This window comes from Taeniopygia guttata, chromosome 3 (assembly GCF_048771995.1).
Source record: "Taeniopygia guttata chromosome 3, bTaeGut7.mat, whole genome shotgun sequence".
Classification (NCBI taxonomy): domain Eukaryota; kingdom Metazoa; phylum Chordata; class Aves; order Passeriformes; family Estrildidae; genus Taeniopygia; species Taeniopygia guttata.
The window spans coordinates 28,891,981-28,912,097 of NC_133027.1; the positions used below are offsets into that span (position 1 = coordinate 28,891,981).

The 20,117-nt window shown below is 35.0% G+C and overlaps 1 long non-coding RNA gene across 1 annotated transcript; it reads left to right on the forward strand.

Moving 5' to 3' along the window:
• Positions 1-4,573: 4,573 nt before the first annotated feature.
• On the forward strand, positions 4,574-18,351 carry LOC115494257 (uncharacterized). Its single transcript, XR_003959179.4, has 2 exons — positions 4,574-5,360; positions 14,230-18,351. It is a non-coding gene; the product is annotated as an uncharacterized lncRNA (long non-coding RNA).
• Positions 18,352-20,117: the final 1,766 nt, after the last annotated feature.

The following is a 20,117-nucleotide window of genomic DNA, read 5'->3' on the forward strand; positions in this document are numbered from 1 at the left end:
TAGTAGCATGATTTCTGCTGTGCTGGTTTTCTGCAGTGTTAGTTGGCTGCAGTGTAAGGACATGATTGAGCATGTTTGATTAAGCAGCACAGACATATGCTGTGCATCTGTGCAAGGACGAAGTCAAAGCCATCTACTTTCCTTGACCTTCTCCCTGTGTCCATCCTACTGGATCATATTTTTCATCAAGTATTTTAGGAAGCACTCTGAATTCAGGCTGCTTATTAATTATGGAAAGATATGCTGTCACACCTAAGAAAGTCTTTTTGGAACAAGGCACTACTCTGCTTGACAATGTGCATGCAACTGATTTTGAATCAATATAATGTTGAAGAAAAGTTAGTAATTATTTCATTTCACTTCTATGGATGGAATTCTACTGACAACTCAAAATGTACAATACCAAGATATGCATTTAGATCTTTCACCCAAGAGGGGGAAAAAATACATTGGTATGTGGGTATGCTCACAATAAAAACTTGAAGAAATAAGCTAATAATAGCAAATTCAGAACCACCACACTGAAGAACTGCCTTTGGCAACCAAATAAAATACAGTGGAATTAAATGTAGGTAGATTTAAAATACCATCCCTCTGCAAGATCTTAATATCTAACTCTAGGTTTCTTTACTTGATTCAAATTTTGGTCCTGATCTTCTGATCATGAGTTCTCTAGTAGCTCTTTCTTTTCAATACATAGCTGAAAATGTAGGAGTGTAGGAGGGTCTGGTCCTCTTTTTTTTTTTTTTTTACTTCTTTTTATCCATCAGATAATTCAATTTGATACTTTTTCTCAATGTGGATATTGTGATGCTATTTTTTTGACATAGGACACTGTGTTTGAAGCAAGGTTTCTATGAAACCCAACTGTGTCTTAATATAATTTATTGCTCTTACATAGAAGTACGTTTCTATTGAATTAGAAAGTCTGTTTGAAAGGCCATTTGTTATATTTCCTTCTGCTCTCAACTGTGCTTTCAAATTTCTGCCCAATAATTTTCTATTGAACTTTCCTATTTGTATCATGTTTTTGATCCTCAAATATTACCATCCACATGCATGTTTATTTTATTCAAAGTGTAGTCTCACACAGGAAAACATACACTTTTTTCATACCAGATAAAGCTATGAAAAATGAATCTCTCTTCACTTTTTGTGGAAAAAAATGTTTTTCCTGCAAGAAAATCCTTGTTTTTGTGACATACACGGTTTTAATCTTCATGATAAAACTAGTGCAAATTTTTAATTTGCTAAACTGGAAGAAAAAATTGAAATCTTTAAAGGCAGCAGATTGGGGTTTTTGTTTGGTTTTTGAAATACCTAATATATTTTCTGAGTATAGTTTATCTGAAACCCTGTATAATTTTTTCTTCCTTCCTTGTAAGTTCTCATCCAAGTAGATAAACATAATAACACAAATAACAATGCTTTCCTATAAAAATGAATCCATCTGAGTCACACATAGAACTGAGGAAAATGAGGTGCAATATATGTAATATCCTATGAAACAACTTGATATCGTGAGAGAATGCATGCATGAATGTTTCTACTATTGATCTGTTCTTTTCAACTAGTTTGTTAAGAAAATAAACACATTCCAACACAGATTAGCTCTTTTCTTATTATAGACAGAGAACATGAATTTATAGGCAGACTTCAATAGGACAGAAAGTTTTAATGTATTTGTGGCCAGAGAACAGTGATTGCAGATAGCAGCTACTCATTCATTGGAAGTGAGATAATTGGCCCTAACTGTGCTGAATTACTGTGAATAGACACCCAGGCAATGCTGCCAGCTGGGTAGAAAAAGCAGTCCTGTGCAAACACTTGTGTAGAACTGAAAGTTCTGTAAAATATATAAGGTTGTTATTATCTTTAAAATGGATTGTTTAATAGACATCTGAGAATAGGGATAAATTCTTAGAATATATTGATTTTTAGTTATAATTTTTCATGTGTTTTTTCCATGGTGAATACTTTTTATGTCCCTCCATGACATTATGGAAGAATAGTCTTTTTTTTTTTTTTTCTATATTGTAGAAAATTACTTTTATGTTGTTCTTTGTCCTGTTAACTTAAAGAACCTTGTATTTCTTCATAAATCTCTGAATTATTTGCCATCTGTAGATGAAATCCACAAGCACAGCTGGAAAAAACTTAAGTATTGTTTCTGATTACTGTGGAATTTCTAGTGGTGCCTAGTACCAAAGGAAGTTTACACGTTTTATACAGAAATTGTTGAGAATATCAACCCATACTATACATTACTCTAATTGAATTCAACATATTACAATTCATTTGTATAATGTTAGCTATTTCCCCCAGAAATGTCACTATTGGTTGATCTGATCTACTGACTGAGGAAAGTCAGTGACTGTCACATAGAACCAAAGTACTGCATGTCAGAAACTAATAATGTTCTGTTTTATAAGAAATTTATATTATTTTATATATATGATATCCATTAACTTGATGTTGACTGTCTTGGATTTAAGCAAGAATAGAATCTGCAGCCAGCAGTAAAACCTAGAAACATATCTAGCTGGAGGCCCGTCACTGCTGATGTCCCCCAAGGTTCAATACTGAGCCCAGTATTATTTAAGTTATTCATTGGTGACTTGGATGAAGGGACAGATGCCTCCTCAGCAAGTTTGCTGATGACACAAAGCTGGGAGAAGTGGCTGATACTCCAGAGGGCTGTGCAGCCCTTCAGAAGGACCAGGACAGGCTGGAGAGATGGGCAGAGAAGAACTGTTTGAAACTCAACAAAGGCAAATGAAGGGTACTGCACCTGGGGAAGAATAACCCCAGGCAGCCATGCCCCTCATGGTATCCTGGGGGGCATTGGGAAGAGCGCTGTCAGCAGGGAGAGGGAGATCTTGCCCCTCCATTCAGCCCTGGTGTGGCCATATTTGGAGTGCTGCGTCCACTTCTGGGCTCCTTAGTACAAGGGGGATATGGAGATCCTGGAGCAGGTCCAGGGGAGAGGAATACATATGGTTAAGGGATTGGAGCATCTATCTTGCAAAGAGAAACTAAAGGGAGCAAGGTCTGTTCAGCCTTCAGGAGAGATTGCTGAGAGGGGATCTCATCAATGTCTATAAGTACCTGAAGGGTGGATGTCAAGAGGACAGACCAAGGTTCTTTTTAGTCGTGCCAATCAATAAGTTGTAAGAATGCTGTTGGCAGAAGCACTGTGGACTGCCATCTGCTGCCACCCTCTGTCCCCTCCCGTTTCTCTGAGGTGCAGCTACAGGACATGGTGCTGAAGAAAAGTGGTTAAACATGGAATCACCACGGTGCTGAAAGACGGGGCCAGATGGGGAGGCTGTTACAGGCAACAGAACAGAGGGGGGTGAGCCCTAATCCAGCTAAGCTAAAAGGAACACAGTGAAGAGATAGCAAAATGCCAGCACCATACAGGACTGACCCCCAGCACTCTGGAGCAGCCTAAAGTGTTGCTGGAAGCACCAGCACAGAACTGAGCCCAGTAGAGCAGCGTCACAGTGTGTCTCAGATGACCATGCTTTTGGGAATGTGTCTTTTTTTTTCTGCTTTAGGGGCAGGAAACATTAGCTGCAGGAGTCCCTACCCAGCATCTTGTCTTTGTGCTGGTGAACACACAGAAGTCAAAGTGTTGAACACCTTTTTGTGCATAAAGCACTATCACTTTTTGTATACTTTTGTTAATTATATTTCTATTGTTACTGTGCATATCTCATTCCATTGCTGTTTTCTTTCAGTAAATTGTTTTCTTAATCCATAAGCTCTGCCTTTGTCCCTCGCCTACCAGAAGAGGTGGAAGAAGGGAAATGGCTTTTTTTTGAGTATAATTTCCATCTGGTGTTAAATCACCATGGTATGACCTGTACATGATTTGCTTTGTCCACACACAGGTTAAGTTGAAGACTGGAAAGTTAGTGTGAAGGCAACTGGTGCTGTTTTAAAGAAGTGTTTTAAATGCTCTTCCTATTATGCAGATTTCAGAAGAGCTGGGTGGGGATGTCAAAAAGAGATTTCAGATCTTGTGGCCTGACTAATATTTTTAAAAAAAAAAGGAACCCTGTCGTCAAAGCTGGTATTCCGCATGTTTCCATGGTAACTAGAGCATTCACTGACATCAAGGTTTCTATTTTGTTATCTTTTAAAATTCATTTTTATTGTTAGTATATTTCCTGTGTTTTGACTTAGAAGTGAAAAGTTGTAACATTTACTAAATTATATGTTGGGGATCTCAAGAGACCACCTCATAAAGAACATTTATTTAATTTCCCAGGAGTAGTTTAGTCATGTAACAAAAAGCAGGGAGAAAAAAAGTATGATTTTTTTAAAAAAATACAACTCTGGAATAATTACAATATAGTTAGACCACTCACACTGGGATTCCTATGTTTGTAGTGTCTCAGGGTTGAAACATTTGATCAAAAGGTCAAACACATTAGGACGCTATTACTGGTAACTGGGTCACGGGAAAAAATAAAGCTCCAATCTTCATATGTGCAAAGAATCTGCCATTGTTACCTTCTGTTGTTAGTACAAATACAAAACTGTCACTGCCTATGAATGCAGTACCTTTTTTTAAATCTGTTTCATAGTGTGTTTAAGAATGCCTAATACTTAACCTTGAAAGCTTTGATTACCAGAGAAGTGCCTTTTTATCCCCTTTTTTACCAACTTCTGGAATTGGAGAATAATGCTGATGAACTTTGTCTTTAATATTCCTGATTTTTTAAACGATATATTCACATTGATCACATAAGGGGAACTGTGTGACAGAAGGCTGATATGACTTTTAGGACTAATTCAGAGATGATGGCAGTTAATCTCCATAGAGACAGTGTCTTCTTTTGTTCCAAAATTACTTCACCAGTTCCTATAAAGCATAACTCCCATCTTTGATATTTCCTGGTCTTCCTTTGTCTGTACAATACCTTTTATGAGTGCTTTACTCAGCTGTGTTCCCTCTTATTCTGCAGGGATGCAAAATATTAATTGGTGTCCTGATATCCTATGACATTGAGCATTACTGTTACATATTGCAATGCTCAATTTTAATTAATTTCTGAATCTAGATTAGAGGGTTTTCTATATGATCTCTACTGGCTTTTTCAGTGATAAAAAAAAAGACTTGAAAACATGCAGAAAATATTTAACAGACAAATAAAAATTCCCTTGATAAACAGTGGATCCAGTGATAATCAAGCTTTCTTTTTTTTTTTTTTTTTTGGGGGGGGTATTAGGTTTTTTCTATGCCACTTAAAAACTACTTTATTTCTCTTCCACCATGTCCTCAAATATAACTGCCTTCCAAAGAAGCCAGATATGGGTGTTTCCTCTGTGTGAGCTGTGCAGCCAATCAGGTCAGTCATGTTTTTCTTCTACACAGAATATGTTATGATAGCTGCTGTTTATGTATATTATTGTGCTATTTATGTATAATGAACCAGAGTTAATCTATTTTCACTTATGCTTTCTTCTTGAGAAACAATACTTTTAAAATGGCTATGCCAGTGTTTACACTAAAAAGCCTGAAACCTGAATATTCATGAACTCACGATGATCATATCAGGGTACAAACCACTATTGTTATTATCATAATCTTCATCATTATTACCATTATTATTACTGCTTCTATTGCTATTATTTTCTATTCAGGCTAAATATTGCTATCAGATCATGTGTGTGATGATATTGTGATTTCTGAGGAGTCCTTCAAATTAGAAGCATGCTACTTGCTTGAAAGTTGAATTGAAAGCTTTTTATATTTCTCTTATAAACTTCTACTTCTGGAAACTTGCTACAGTCATGGAATGCTCTCCTTCTCTCTTTACATGTACATATGTATTCAGTGATGTATATTACAACATATGTATGGATATATTTATATGGTAGCTATAAGTCTTTTTCCTCTCAAATATATGAAGCCAATCTTGCTTCTGTAGTTGAGACACCCATCTAACAGTCAATGACAAAGGCAAATTATTAAAAATATTGGTTGAATAAGGAAACTTAAAATTTCTACAAAAATGATATTGTGTAGAAACAGGGACTTTACAATTGTACATGTGTTTATTTTCCGATTTCTCTGTCCAAATCTTGTGGAGAATTTATCATTAACATAACAGAAAGTCAGAGAGATTGTCATCTTTTTCTCTATCAGTTGCTGGCTTCTTTTAGAACTTATCATTAGTTTAACTTTTATCAGGCTGCACAGTGTTTCATAGTTTGAAAGTCTTATGTGTTTTAAGAATTTTAAGCAGTACATGACTTCAAAGTTTCCCTTTGGGGGAAATTGATAATAATATAATTGAGTGAATTTCTTGATGCAGTTTAATCATGCATTATCTGTTAGCTTCTTAAGTTTAAATTAATCAGTCACGTTTAAGCTTTTTTAGTGCTTTTATTTCTTTAAAATCAGGTGCTTCTAAAAATATATTCTCCTATTTTGCTATTTGGGATTTTTAAAATCTGTTTTTAAGTTTTATCATTAACTGCAGAGTGAGTAGTATTTTAAATGTTCTGATAGTAAAATAAGAGAAGGGAGAACTTCTTGATAGGTAATTATCACCTCTTAAATATACTCCTTAAAGAAAAAACATAACTGCAAAGAATGAGGAGAAAGAGTAGAAGAAGGGGAAATATAGGTGGTGGATATCGTAATGACATAATAAATGATGAAAAGAGAAAGGGATAGCTAAACTAAACACATGAATGAATATTCAGGTGTTCTGTTTTAACCAAATAAATAAGAGTAATAAATGAAACAAATTAAGCAACATCACTGGGTTCTTAAATTAAAAAGAAAAAACATTGTGATAGAAGGCCAAAGCGATTTCAATTAGAAAAGACGTAAAGATGGTTTTACTTATTGTTGAAGAAAATGCTATTCCCCACTGTGAAGCAGTGAGTCAGTTAACAAGAGAATGGCTAAGATATACTGCATGTAGTCTGCTTTTGTGACTTTATTCCAAAAGATCATACATAATCAAGTAGGTTTTTGTAGGAATTCTTTGTCAACTGGGTAGTGTTGCTGTTCAGCAAAGATAGGGCAGAATTAAAAGTTCAGTTGCTTTTATAATCTATTGAGGAAGATTCCCTTCTTTTAATGTTTTCTCTTGACAAGTCTGAAATAAAGTGAGCTCAGAAACTTTTCATGTAGAGAAGTTATTATTCAGTGTGCCTTTCTAAAGTGTTAGTGAACTCATTCTTTTCTTTCTTTTCAGTTTCTTACTTTAATTCTTTTTCCTTCTTTCTTTGAGAATTTTTATTACTCTCAATTTTTTAATGCCTGTTTCTTGTCAGAAATCTGTGGTAGGTACCACCTAAGTGTTGGGCGTTCAAAATGCTCTAAATTTGTCTTTATTCTAATTAGATAGAGCTTTTTAAAAAAGAAAGATAACTTCGGGCTTGTTTTCATTACTTTTCCTCCTTTTCCTAAATTTCAGGAAGACAAAACATTGCATCTGTAAGTCTGCCAATACATTGTTTAAGAAGTCCATTTACTGCTTGTCATGTACAGTGTTGCACGGTGTTGACATCAGTTGACATTTCTAAGAGGTTTTGATTTTTGCTGACCGATGTTTTGTCACAAAGGTGAAACCAACTGTGTTTTATTGTGCATATATAATAACAACTTTCATAATTTACTCCATCTTTCTATCTTTAACTGCAGGTAGATAGAAATTAAACTCTACAAGTTTATTTTCATCTCCCTTCATTATATGTGTCTGTGTCTGTTCTTTCCTAATTATCATATAACTTCAGCACCAAATATTTTTGATTTATGTAAATACATACATTCACATATAATTATTATGTTAAAAAATTATGTATACAATATGTCTATTTGATCTGGTCAAAATAATCTGTAGCATCAACAGTTTTCAGTTGATTATATCTTCATCTGATTTGGAACTATCAAATTTCTTCTTGATGTCAAAATTACTCAGATTTATCAGTGGCTAATTATTACATGATCCTAAAGAAAAATCAAGGGTAGAGGTACTTGTTTTTAAGAGAAGGATGTGCTTTTGTCTCACATGGACATGTTTTGTTTGGAAATGAATGAATTCTAGTCTGTGCAGCAATAATGTGGTAACTGCACAGCTGAGAGCAAAACAGATTGCTCTATCTCTGACCTATTTGAATATGCAACATTCTGGTGTATCCTTGTTGTCAAATCCCATTGAAGTCAATGATGCAAGTCCCTTTTTCAAGTCAAGGGAATTTTGCATCATATAAATAATAAGCAATAGAACAACTGCTCAAGCTGCTCCCTGAGCAACAGACTGATCCTGCAACGAACAAGAGTAAAAATTGTATTATTTTTGCTCAGCAAGTACTGTACCTAATCACACAATTTAACATTATGCAGAAATTTTCATTACAGGAATATTATCAGAATATTACTAAAACTTGCTCATTGGCCCTCTTTTTGAAAAATGCTTGAGAAAAGATGGCCTGAGATGGATATCAGGTGGATAAATTTTGATAATTCTGAATCATTAACATATGGAAAATAAATACAGAACAAAAAGGAGTTTTATCTTGGAAAATATCAAACAAGCTTTTTAATAGAAAAGCCTGTTGCCCTAAGACTGTGATGGATGTAACTGTTCTTGCCATGAAGAGCACAGTTATCTGAATAATTGATGTTTATCCTTTACTTTCCCAGCCTATTAAAATTCTATTTATAGTTGTCTTCACTGATTTTATTTTTATCTTAAAAGCATTAACTTCTCTTTTCTTTCATTTGGTCTATCCAGGCTACCAACTGTGCAGAGCATATTGTTCATGCCACCTGCAAACTATATCACTAAAACTCACGGCATCATCATTTGATTTTATAACCCTTCACTGAAGTTTAATTGCTTTATTTGGCTACATAAGACCTTAGCTGAAATTCAAAGCTTCAAGAGTCTCACATTTTTTCCAAGAATGCTTATTTCCTAGGTATCAGTTAAGATACATTCCAATATTTTACCATCAGAGAGATGAATCTAACTGCCTGGTTTGCGCAAATTGCATAATCAAAGCACGTATATTTGGATGCATAGTGCACTTCTTATGGCAAGCAGAGAGTAAAATAACCCACAGTGAAAGGGAAACTTAGAGAAGGTGTCTCTTTCTTCACTTTCTGTACTTTTTGTGAATTAGACTTGCCTAACTAGTGAGATAATGTGGTACAAAATGTTTGTGGTTAGATCATTATTATGAAGTTACAAAATAGTGATAATTTAATTTAAATCTTCAAATACCAATGTGATGATATGTGAGTGGCTATGCCCTTCATGTAGATTTTGAATCCAGAAATATTTATAGTCTCCTTTTTTTCTTTAACCTCTTGGTATTACTCAGGCTCATTTAAGAAAGTGTAGCAATTTCCTTTTTTCCGTATCCCTGTTTTTTCCTTCTGAGGAGAAGGGGCAAGAGCCTCGCATTTCCTTGATTCCTTTGGTTTTTTTCACCTATTCCCTATACTATCTTGTACTTCTGTATTAAATTGGACCTGCTGAAATGCTGAGTTGAAGAAATTACTTTATTTCTGTGCACTGTAGCATGGGAAATACTGGCCCCTCCAATCTCCCAGAATTGGTACTGAGTCTTTGGGCATGCTGCCAAAAAACTCCACCTTTCCACTTTCCTGTGCTTTTCCTTTGAATCTGGTAAACTCATGATTTCTTGGTAACCTGGATGATGTGACAAATTTCCACAAGCTGAAGCTAGAACAGGCAGCGGGGTCATGCAAGGCAGGTCCATAAAGGCACAGAAAATTAACATTAATATTATCCTTGTGTCAATATAAATAATGAATGTAAATTTTCTGTAATAACTTACAGATTTCTAGCCACATTGAATAAAATAATTGAAAGTTGATGTCACATACATATTAGATTTGCAGTTGTCCCTCTTTGCAATCTCCTAGCCTGTTGAGTGTGGAAGTACTTGGACAGAAGTTGTGAGCTGAAGACTCATATTCCTTGGTTTAGTCTTAATGGTAACAGAACAAACAGAATTTTTGTTTGAAAAATGTTTCTTTTATGTAGGAGGACATATTAACAGGCTAAATTTAAGGAAAAATCAAGGCAGGAACAATCTCCCCTCAACTCCCTTCCAAAAGAAACTTCAGGCTATGACACAGCTTCATAAGAGTGGAAGTCACAGCTATGTTAAAACCAGGTAATTCTTGTCTTATGGTATCTATTATGTGCTAAGTTGACAGTTTCAATAAAGTATTAGAGCTCCTGAGAGACCAAGCATTCAATCTTGAGGTAATTTCAACAAAATTATATTTTAAAATACATATTGTTACATTGGAACAACAAGAAAAACATTAAATGCATTTGAGGATCTGTTTTGTAAGAATATCCATTTTCAGGCTGGAAAGATTGCCTTTTAAATTCAATTTCTTTTGGTCTGTTGCCTTTGGATTCTTGTTTTGTACTCTCCTAAGAAATACTGGGGTATTGACAGCTTTCCTAAGAAATCATCCTGTTTACAATTCTTGTTGAAACTGTTACATCTGTAAAATACATCAGCTTCAATAAAATTTCAATTTCCATCCCATCCTAAGTAGCTTAACAGCTTTAGTGACTATGTGGCAGCAGAAAAACCTGTTTCTTCAAAACTCCTTTCCTCGCCTCCTTTCCTTTTGGGTTACTCTTTAATATAAGAAAATGCAGCAGCAAAAAAAGAGCCTTGCCAAAGTTTCATATAAAACATTTTAGCCTCTAAAATTTTTAGAGGAAGAGAAAGTTTGGAACAGCTGAAGTTTCATTTGTTTATCTGGCTGTTTGTTTTTTTTCATAGCATTGCAGAACACCCCAGGTTGGAAGCAACCTGAAAAGATGATCTGGTTCAACTTTCTGTGGGAACAGGAGCCTAGATGAGATTATCTAGTACCATGTCCATTCACCTCTTGAAAACCTCCAATGACAGGTTCCACACTATGTTGTTAGAGAAGCTGTTCCAGTGAGTGATTGTTCCCACTGTAAAACAAATTATTTCTCCTGTAGACATTAAAGTTTTCCCAGTGCAACTGTTACTCGTTACCCTGGTCTTCTCCATGTGGCTCCTTCTGAACAGAGAATCTGACTGTATCTTTCTTGAATTGTGAGGACCAAAACTAGCCACAACAACCCAAGTGTAGCCTGATTAGCACAGAGGAGAGTGGGATGATCATATTTCTAGCTCTGCTAGTAACAACCCTGCAGGTGCAGCCCAGGAACTGATTTCTCTTTTTAGCTGCAGCACTGTATGGCCAACCCATGTTCAACTTGTCTACCAGCACTCCTGTTTTCCTCTCAGCAAGTCTGCTTTGCAGCTACACAGATCCTAGCCTGTAATTTGATCTTTGGTTATGTTGCCTCAGGTGCAGAACTTTACTCTGTCTTTGCTATACTTCATACTGTTCTCTCAGATCATTTAGGTCTTTCTGTAGGATAGCTTTATCTTCTAGCCATCCTCTATGTGAGGTGTTCACCTCACCACCCAGCTTTATGATATCAGTAGATGTGGTGAGGATAGTTTCAATGCCTGAGGTAGACCCTTTTTGACAGACTGCCAGTCTGAGTAAAAAACATTAAATACTACCCTCTAAAGTGTGGCCTGCTATCCATTTTCCTACCTACAGAATCTGTAGGTAGGAAAGAAACTTGCTAGTTCCTTTGGTTTTAAATTAAATTAGTTAGCAAAGTATCTGAAATAAATTCTGTCTGTCTAAGAATGTGTCATAGGGAATCTCTGCCTGAGAGGCATCTGTGAACAAAACAAAATTATATGACTATTTCATTTACCCATGAGAATGATCCTGGAAGTTTTACACAACCCTAGTACTTAACTCAGAACTGTTACTGAAAAGTTACATTGTATTTAAAATTTATATTTGTATTGTAAATTCTTACAAATGAATGGGGAAAAAAGGCATACTTAAAAATATTAGTAAAAAAAATTAGCAAAGCTAAATGTGGGTTTTCATGTTTAATGATTAAACATATTTTCACTATGTAAAAACTACTAATTTAACTTTGTGCAAATTATATTCAAAGTGAACAAGTAATTTAGCATTAAATAGGTTCCAGAGTTTAAGCATATGTGTGTAGCATGTAGTCTTTGCCTAAGAGCTGATGAGAGCATATATTAAGTACAATATCTAGCATTTACATAGGATGAAGGCATTCAAACACCTGCTAAGCAAAACCTAAATGTTCACGACTGTGCAAGCAAATTTTTTGCAGACATGGAAAAGCACTTTCACCTATAGCTATTTGAAAATTATTTATAGCACTAACAGTAAAGTGTAATTTATAGAAGGGGAAATAGACAAAAAAACCCTGTTAAATAATATTTTGACTTTAATGGAAAAGAGAATAAGAAGAAAAAAACCTGTTTACTTTACAAAAAAAACAAAAAACAAAAAAAACCCAAAAAAACAACAAAAACCAAACAAACCCCCCCCCAAAAAAAACAAAAAACCCAAAAAACCCAAAAAAAACCAAACATCCAACATACAACAACCAACCCATAAAAGACTATTAAGAAACCAAATATATTTTCTGTGTAATTTTGATTGTTTAGTTTGTTTTTGTTCTCCTTTCCATAGAAGATTATTTAATTTTGATCAGGTTTTATGTATCTTAACAAGCTTATTTTCATGGTAGCTTAGAGATTTTGAAAATCTCAAGTGTTTTCATATTTATATATTAATAAATTGTATTTAAAGACTTTAGCTTTTATCATGATTGCACCTCACTACACTAAGATCAAAATTTTGCTCAATCTTTTGCTGTTTGTGCATATAAAGTTTATAGAGTTGTCATGGTTTAACATCCCAACTCCTTGTGCACCCCAGCTCCCTTACAGGAGATGATGTGATGAAAAAAGCATCAGTGGAGTTGGGTGAAGAGTAGAAAAGACCTTGACACTGTGTAAGGACCCTTCAGCAATAACTGAAACATGCCTATGTTGTCAACAATGAACAAACCCATAATAGTCCCATGTTAGCTACTGTGAAGAAAAATACCTATATCCCAGCCAAAACCAAAATGGAATACTTGGTTAGAGTAATAAACAATTGTTTTTTTAGGATCTGTGAGTCAAAAGACTCGTGTGAAGACATAGTTACGTATGTGGATTTTTGTTTATATTCAAGTGTGCTTAATAGAAATTACAATGAGAGCAAAAACAAACAAAAAATTACTTGTGTTAGTAATTTCAAGTATATAATTTGAGTTAAACTCTTTTGGCACCTTTTTTTTTTCTTTTTTTAATTCCTTTCAGGAAAAATTAAAAAAGTACTTAAAAAATCTTGTTAAGTAAGCCAACGATACCAAGAGCATTTCCAAACTTATCTGGTTTCCATTTTCCAGTCTAAGTAATTGCTTTCCTGCCAATGTCTAAGAAAACTTTCCCTGCAGAGCATCAAAGCAAAGATATTCAAATATTTCCCACCGGGTCTTGTCTGTCTTCAAATTATTGAAGACAGACGGAATTATTATCAATAAATTATTGATGCCCAGGGAGACATGAAGAAAGAAAACCTCTCTAATTGTTCACTGTGGAAAACGGGCTGGTCCACTCCTAGTAGCTAGGTGAAGCATTAGATTTAATTATAATCATTATCATTATCTTAATGTAAAGCCTCAAGTATTGTGAGCATGTTGAAGCAAGTGTCATACTTTGTGCTCTCTCCAACGTGGAAAGCAGTGAAAGCATAGTCTCAATCCAGAAGTCACCACAGCCAAACCACTTTCACAAACATGCTGCAGAATTTTTTTCTCATAAATTGAATCAAAATGAGTTCAAAAAATCTCCAAACAATGATCAGTTGATGACCTGTTTTTTTTTACACTATTTCAAAACTGGAGAGAAAACTTCATCAGGGGATTTCCTATTCTATATCCTAGTGCATGACAAGTAATACCAGCATGATGACACCTCTCATCACTGAGATAATTTTCCCTTATTAATAGATTGCAGACATGGAAAGATATTGCTATGCTTGTGTTTTTAGCTGTTTTTGTGCCTATACTTGCAAGCTGCTTTTTTGTACTGTTATTAGAACTCTTGGTAATGGAGAGATTGTCTCACTAACCTCTACAACTTTTTATAAACGTGTTGGACTGTTTTCCTCACTTCAGAACCCTTCAGATCCCTGTGGCAACAGCAGCAATTTCTTACAAGAGAAAATAATGTTAGAGAAGTATCTAATGTATTTTTATCTGTCTTTAGTGCAATATAGCAGCTGGAAATGAGGAGGAAAGCTGCCATCCTGTAACCAGTCAGTGCTCCCCGGGACAACATCAAGAGATCCATGGTTCACTGACACTCCACAGCCTCTAGTTTGCCTTAGGAAATGAATGACTTGTCTCATTATCCTGGTAAATGCCTCAGGGCAATGAAGAGTCAAAGAATCATTCTCTTCAAGCAATGCACTTTGGGGAAGCTATCTCTAAGCGGAGTACCTTAGAGTCCTGAGAAAATCCTTTCCTCAAGAGACTACCTCATTACCTTTGTGACTAGACTATCACTGAATTCCAGAGAGGAGCCAGAACTGGAGAATTGATGAGTAGAGGGGAGTCAGGACCCTGCCCCTTTGAAATACATACCTTTATTTGGGATAAAATGGCCTTTATGTCGTGAATGTTTGGCTTATTATAAAACTATATTTGCAGAATGACTGAAAAAACACACATGCAAAATGGGCTAGATTTGATAGGATGCAATATTATTTGAAGAAAAAAATTATCTCCCTGTGTGTAGGAGGTTTGTCATTTTTCTTCCTGAGAGAAAAGTGTGGGGAATAGCAGCACTGCTACAACTTTAATTTTACTAAAAATGTGCTATCTATATCTATAAATGAAATCTTTCACATTGAAGTCTGAGTTTGGAAAGTTATACAGGAAAAAAAAGGAAAAAGTTGAAGAAATTTATTTTAGAACTTACATCAAAAATTCACCCACCGTGGAGGGTGGGAGCTTTGACTTAAATACTATTAGCTCCCCATATTCAGAATTCAAGATATCAGAATTATTTTTAGCTACATTTTTGAGACCTTGATTGCTGGACACTCCTCATCACTTTCCCACTAAGCCAGAGTAAGACCATTATGGAAACTGCAAGCTCATACTCACTCCTGTATTTAAATAGATAAACAAACATGTTCCCATACAGATGTGAAACTAGAATTTCTTATGTAAGCCAACAATCTATTTCTTTATCTATTTCTGAAAAAAAGTCTCATGATTACTTACCAAATTTTTAAGCCTCAGAAATTGAATTAACCGTATTGATTTAAAAGATTTTGATAATGAGGATGAACATGTAAGTAACCTGGTCATTCATTACCTGTAAATATGCTGAGAGATCTTTTGCTGCAGGTTTTTCATGCTGTTTCTGTGGTGTATTTTTGGCATATTCTGTACTGCTCATTTGTGATATGGTAATTTACAGTTAAGCGTCCTCTGGGTTTGATTTTGTTGTTTTGTTTTGCTTGAATTGTGTTGGAGTTTTTTTTTTTTTTTGGTGGTGTTTTGATTTTTTTTTTTATTCACTTAATTTTTCTTGTATTTGTTCTGAGATAAATATTCAGGCATTTAGAAAAGAAAGTTCACCCACTCTTTGCAATACTACTGCTCCCCACCTACATACCACCTACCCTGCTAAGCTGCCTTGGGTAAATTGGCAACTAAGATTTCAGGCAGAATCTTTCTGACTGTAATCCCCACTGCCACTGTGAAATAACTTCCTAGCACCTATCTCTCAAGGGCATTTTTCATCCCATACTGGAGAGCACTTGCTAATGCAGTTGTTGAAGCAAACTGTAAGCCACTTCAGTCTAAGAGTTTGATTCACAAACCTAAATAATATCTGAAATCCCAGACATGTTCCCAAAGTACTAAACTGTGGAACATGCAAAGAGTTTCTGCTCTCCACTCCATTGTTAAAACCAGATGCTTATAATGAGGATTAAAACACTGATGTGTCCAAACTCTGGACAACTAAACTGAACTGAGATGCCAATTAGTGACAACACACTAAAAGAAAACCAGACCTAAAGGCAATTAATTGTTTATTTAAAACTTAGATATTAAATTGTCTGAAGTATATGAGCTTGATATGTGTGTTTTTCATGTTTTTTATTTTTGTCTCTATGTGAATTTATTAAGTTCTTTCAAATTTTTAGGACCCTAATTTGTGGATTAGAATCTAAAATACTCATTTCACAGTAGCACCTGCTGAGACAGTCCTCTAAGGCAATTTCAGCTGTCCTTTGTCTGACTCAGAGGTCCCTCCAACTCAGGACAATGCTGCTGTCATTTCCCTATATGGGAGCCAATCTAGTATTATGGCTACATGAACACCTGTGTATCTAAGCCAACATTATGTGCTTCATTTTGAGAGGTGGCTCTTTCACTTCTAGGCAGTACATTTTTAAGCACCATAATGTTTTATCTCTTTGCTTACATTTCAAGGAATTTAGAGCTAAATTCACTATATATATAGAAAGAGAAATACATATGCATGGTAACACCTCTTAAGTCCAAGACCGTATAGAAAAGAAATATCCTCATTTGGATTGCAAAAGTATCTCTCAGTAGGAAAAAGAAGAATTAAAAGGCTGTGGTGTTCAATTATACCACTCTTCTATCTGAGAGATCATAGTCAGTTTGAAATATGCAACAATTCCAATTCAGTAACAACCATCAGTGTTAGGACAAGAAAAAAAACTGGGGAGTTTCAGAACTCATTTTCTACCTCTTCATTTTAGGAAAGATTTTTTTACTTCATCTCTCTAGGAATTTTTGAGGACCATGAGTGTATTCATACATCTTTGTGAGAAAATAATGCCTTTCATAATTCTCCAGAAGTTAAAGACAAGCATCTGAGCCTTTCATCTGTAATAATGAGTCCATCCTGCTCTTAAAGTATCTTATGAATTTTCTATCCTTTGCATTATTAATAAATTTTCAGATAAACCTTTTCAAATTCTGTACTACTCTGTGTGAAGAGGGGACTAAAAAGAGCAAAAAAAAAACCACTTTCTGGGAGCAAGAATTAAGAAGAAACTGTTAAGTGGTTCTAGTGTCTATAATTTCTTTATGCTAATTAAGAAAAGTTCAGAATCTGCTTCAGGCTATCTTGCTCAAAGAGCAAAGACCCAAACAGACATTGTGTTTTCCAGTTACAGGATTGCAACTGTATTGATTGCCAAAGGTTATATGAAGTTTAAGAATAATATAAGTCATTTGAATTATTTATAAAACTTGGATAGTTATCTCTGATTTTGAATATTAAATGTTATTAAAAATCAGAAAATAGTAGGGTGCATTTTACTTTGTTTAAAATGCTATTTTTGAATATATTTCCTAATAAAGGACAAAACCCCTCCACTTTAAAAATGCAGGATAGCTTTTCTGGCTGTATTAATTGCTGCAGTTAAAGAATTCGCAAAAACAGTCAGCATAAGATTTGCAAATATTAAACTTCTATATTTTAGAAATTAGTTCATATATATATCTTCTGTGGAAACTAGGCTCTATTAGAAACTGTTGTGGTCTTTTTAATTGGAAAATTCTGCTGAATAGAAAATAATTTTAAGGTGCTTCCTTGGACCAGGAAAGAAACCCAAGCAAAACCAGAAAGATTTTGTAGCTCCCATTATCTAGACTCCTATCTGCTATAAAGAAAAAAAAAAAAGGAGAATATGGATTGGGTTACAGCTTTACAAATAGCATGTAAATTTTTGAATATTTCCCTCATATAAGTCTCTTTTCCAAAGCTTTTCTATTGTACTGTTCAATTTAAATAGATAGTCAAAGAATCAATATAATACAGAACTGAACATTTCCTCTTCCTTAAATGTAAAAGCACCTTATGTATTGAGCTATTCTAAGAATGTTTTCTTGGAAAAAATTTTAACACAAGACTTCTGAAATTTTGTTTTCCTCACAGTGGACAACAGAAAAGTGTTTAAAATATGTTCACAGAGAACATACCTCTTGCTCAGCTCTACTAAGAGCTAATACCTTTGTTGCCTATATTTGAGATCTGTTTGGGTTAAGAGTATCACAGTTCCTTGAATTGTGAAAATTTACAAGTATCAAATACCTAGCCAATTATTCTGGAGCTTACAATTAAATTACTCTCCTCTGTTCAAAATATGACAAGAAGCCCAATAACTAAGTCAGAATTTCTTTGCCTCCCAACTCACTAATGATTTGAAGAGTGCACATTTTTAATTTAAGCAATACAGTTTAATGTCAAAACAATTCCGGTGTCACACTGACAGGTATTATCTTATTTATGTACAGTAAGTAAGACAGAAATAAAAAGAGTTATTGTGTTCAGAAATTTGTGACTCATTCTTATATTCACTGTCTTTGGATTGCTTTATTGAAATGTAACAAGTGCTTGTTCATGAAAATGCAAACAATATATGGAATCATTTTCTTAATATTGCAGTTTACAATGGTTTTACACTGACAGTACAGGAAGAATGTAGGATATGGTGGTCGTAAGTTCCAGTTGTCTTAATTCACTTGGGACTGTAGTGACATTTGGAGAAAACAAACATTTTACAGAAACATTCACAAAATACTGATAAAACTATAAATTACATTTTTCAAGTTTAGAATAGAATAGAATAGAATAGAATAGAATAGAATAGAATAGAATAGAATAGAATAGAATAGTTCATTTACAACAATCACCTAGTTCAACTGCCTGACCACATCAGGTGTGACTGAAAGTTAAAGCACATTCCTAGGGGTATTGTTGTAATGCCTCTTGCACATTAACCAGCTTGGATTATCAACCACCATTTTGGGAAGCCCAGTGTGTTTGACAAGTGTCTGTCCAACCTCTTGGTAAAAATAAAATGCTTCCTGATGTCCATTCTGAATCTCCCTTGATGAAGCTTTAAAGCATTCCTACACATTCCGTCACTGGATACCAGAGGGAAGAGTTCAGCATTTCCTTTTCCATTTTCCCTCCTCAAGAAATGTAGAGAGGAAGAATTTAATTTTGGTGTTTAATCAGACCCAGGAGAATGATACAGAATAATAGGATCTAAGAGATTACAAATGACTAGTTTTGATATATAATGTAACGTGTCATATACCAGAGGAAAACAAGATGTCCCCCTCCTTTCCCTCAGACTTGTCATGAAGGATGGAGATGAGGGAATCTTTTTTCTCTGCTTGGTATACTACTCTTCTTGAAGGTTTATTGCAGGTTTTGGAAAAGCAAAATATTTATACAAAAGGAACAGCAAAGTATATCACTATCAAAAGACAAAAGGTGAAAGGAGAAAGTGTACACCATAATTTTCTCAGTCTTGTCTTCTGTTCAGCTATCTAAGGCGCAGTGGAGTTAATTAGAATGTTTTCATGAGTGAGTTGAGAAAGGTGGATCACAGTGGGTATGGGTTTAGAAATGTTATTAAGTTTGCATTCATGCTGGCTTTCTTGAGTATGATGTGCTTTTCTAAAGCTTTAGTTTCTAACAAAACTGGAACTGCAGCCGCAGCAACAGCAGGAACAGATTTCTGAGTGTAAATCAGAGTCTTGCCCTTCCCCAATCACAGCTGTGTATTTGCTAGTTCTAGTACTGTATAGCAGTGAAGTGAACAAAGATGAAGAAAATATTAAAAGGTCAGCAGCTCGGACTGTAAGAAACTCATTGGAAAATAAGGGTGTGTCTGAAAAATCTGGAAATGTGTGGATAATATTCCTTAAAAATGGGTAATATCACTTCAAAAGGGAATTGCCACCACAGACCTACAGAGGACAAAAGTGTATCAAAAGGCTTCACAACAAGGAAGGATTTACGGAGAAACTGACAGGTCCCCATCTTCCTGATAGACTGCTGGCATCACACACACACATTACATGATTCCTCAGGGATTGTGTAGGGCTGGCTGTGCTGTGCACGTATGACTGCTGACTTCCTGTTTGTGTCGGGAAGGAGTCCTATTGCAGCCTGAAGCCCTGTAACATTGAGATCCATTTCCCAAGGTGATACCTCTTGTCTGATGATCTCAGTGGGAGTTATTTGGGAGCATGTTCCTATCAGGGCTACTGTGGCTGCAGTGATTGCTTTTATGCTTCTGCCATTCT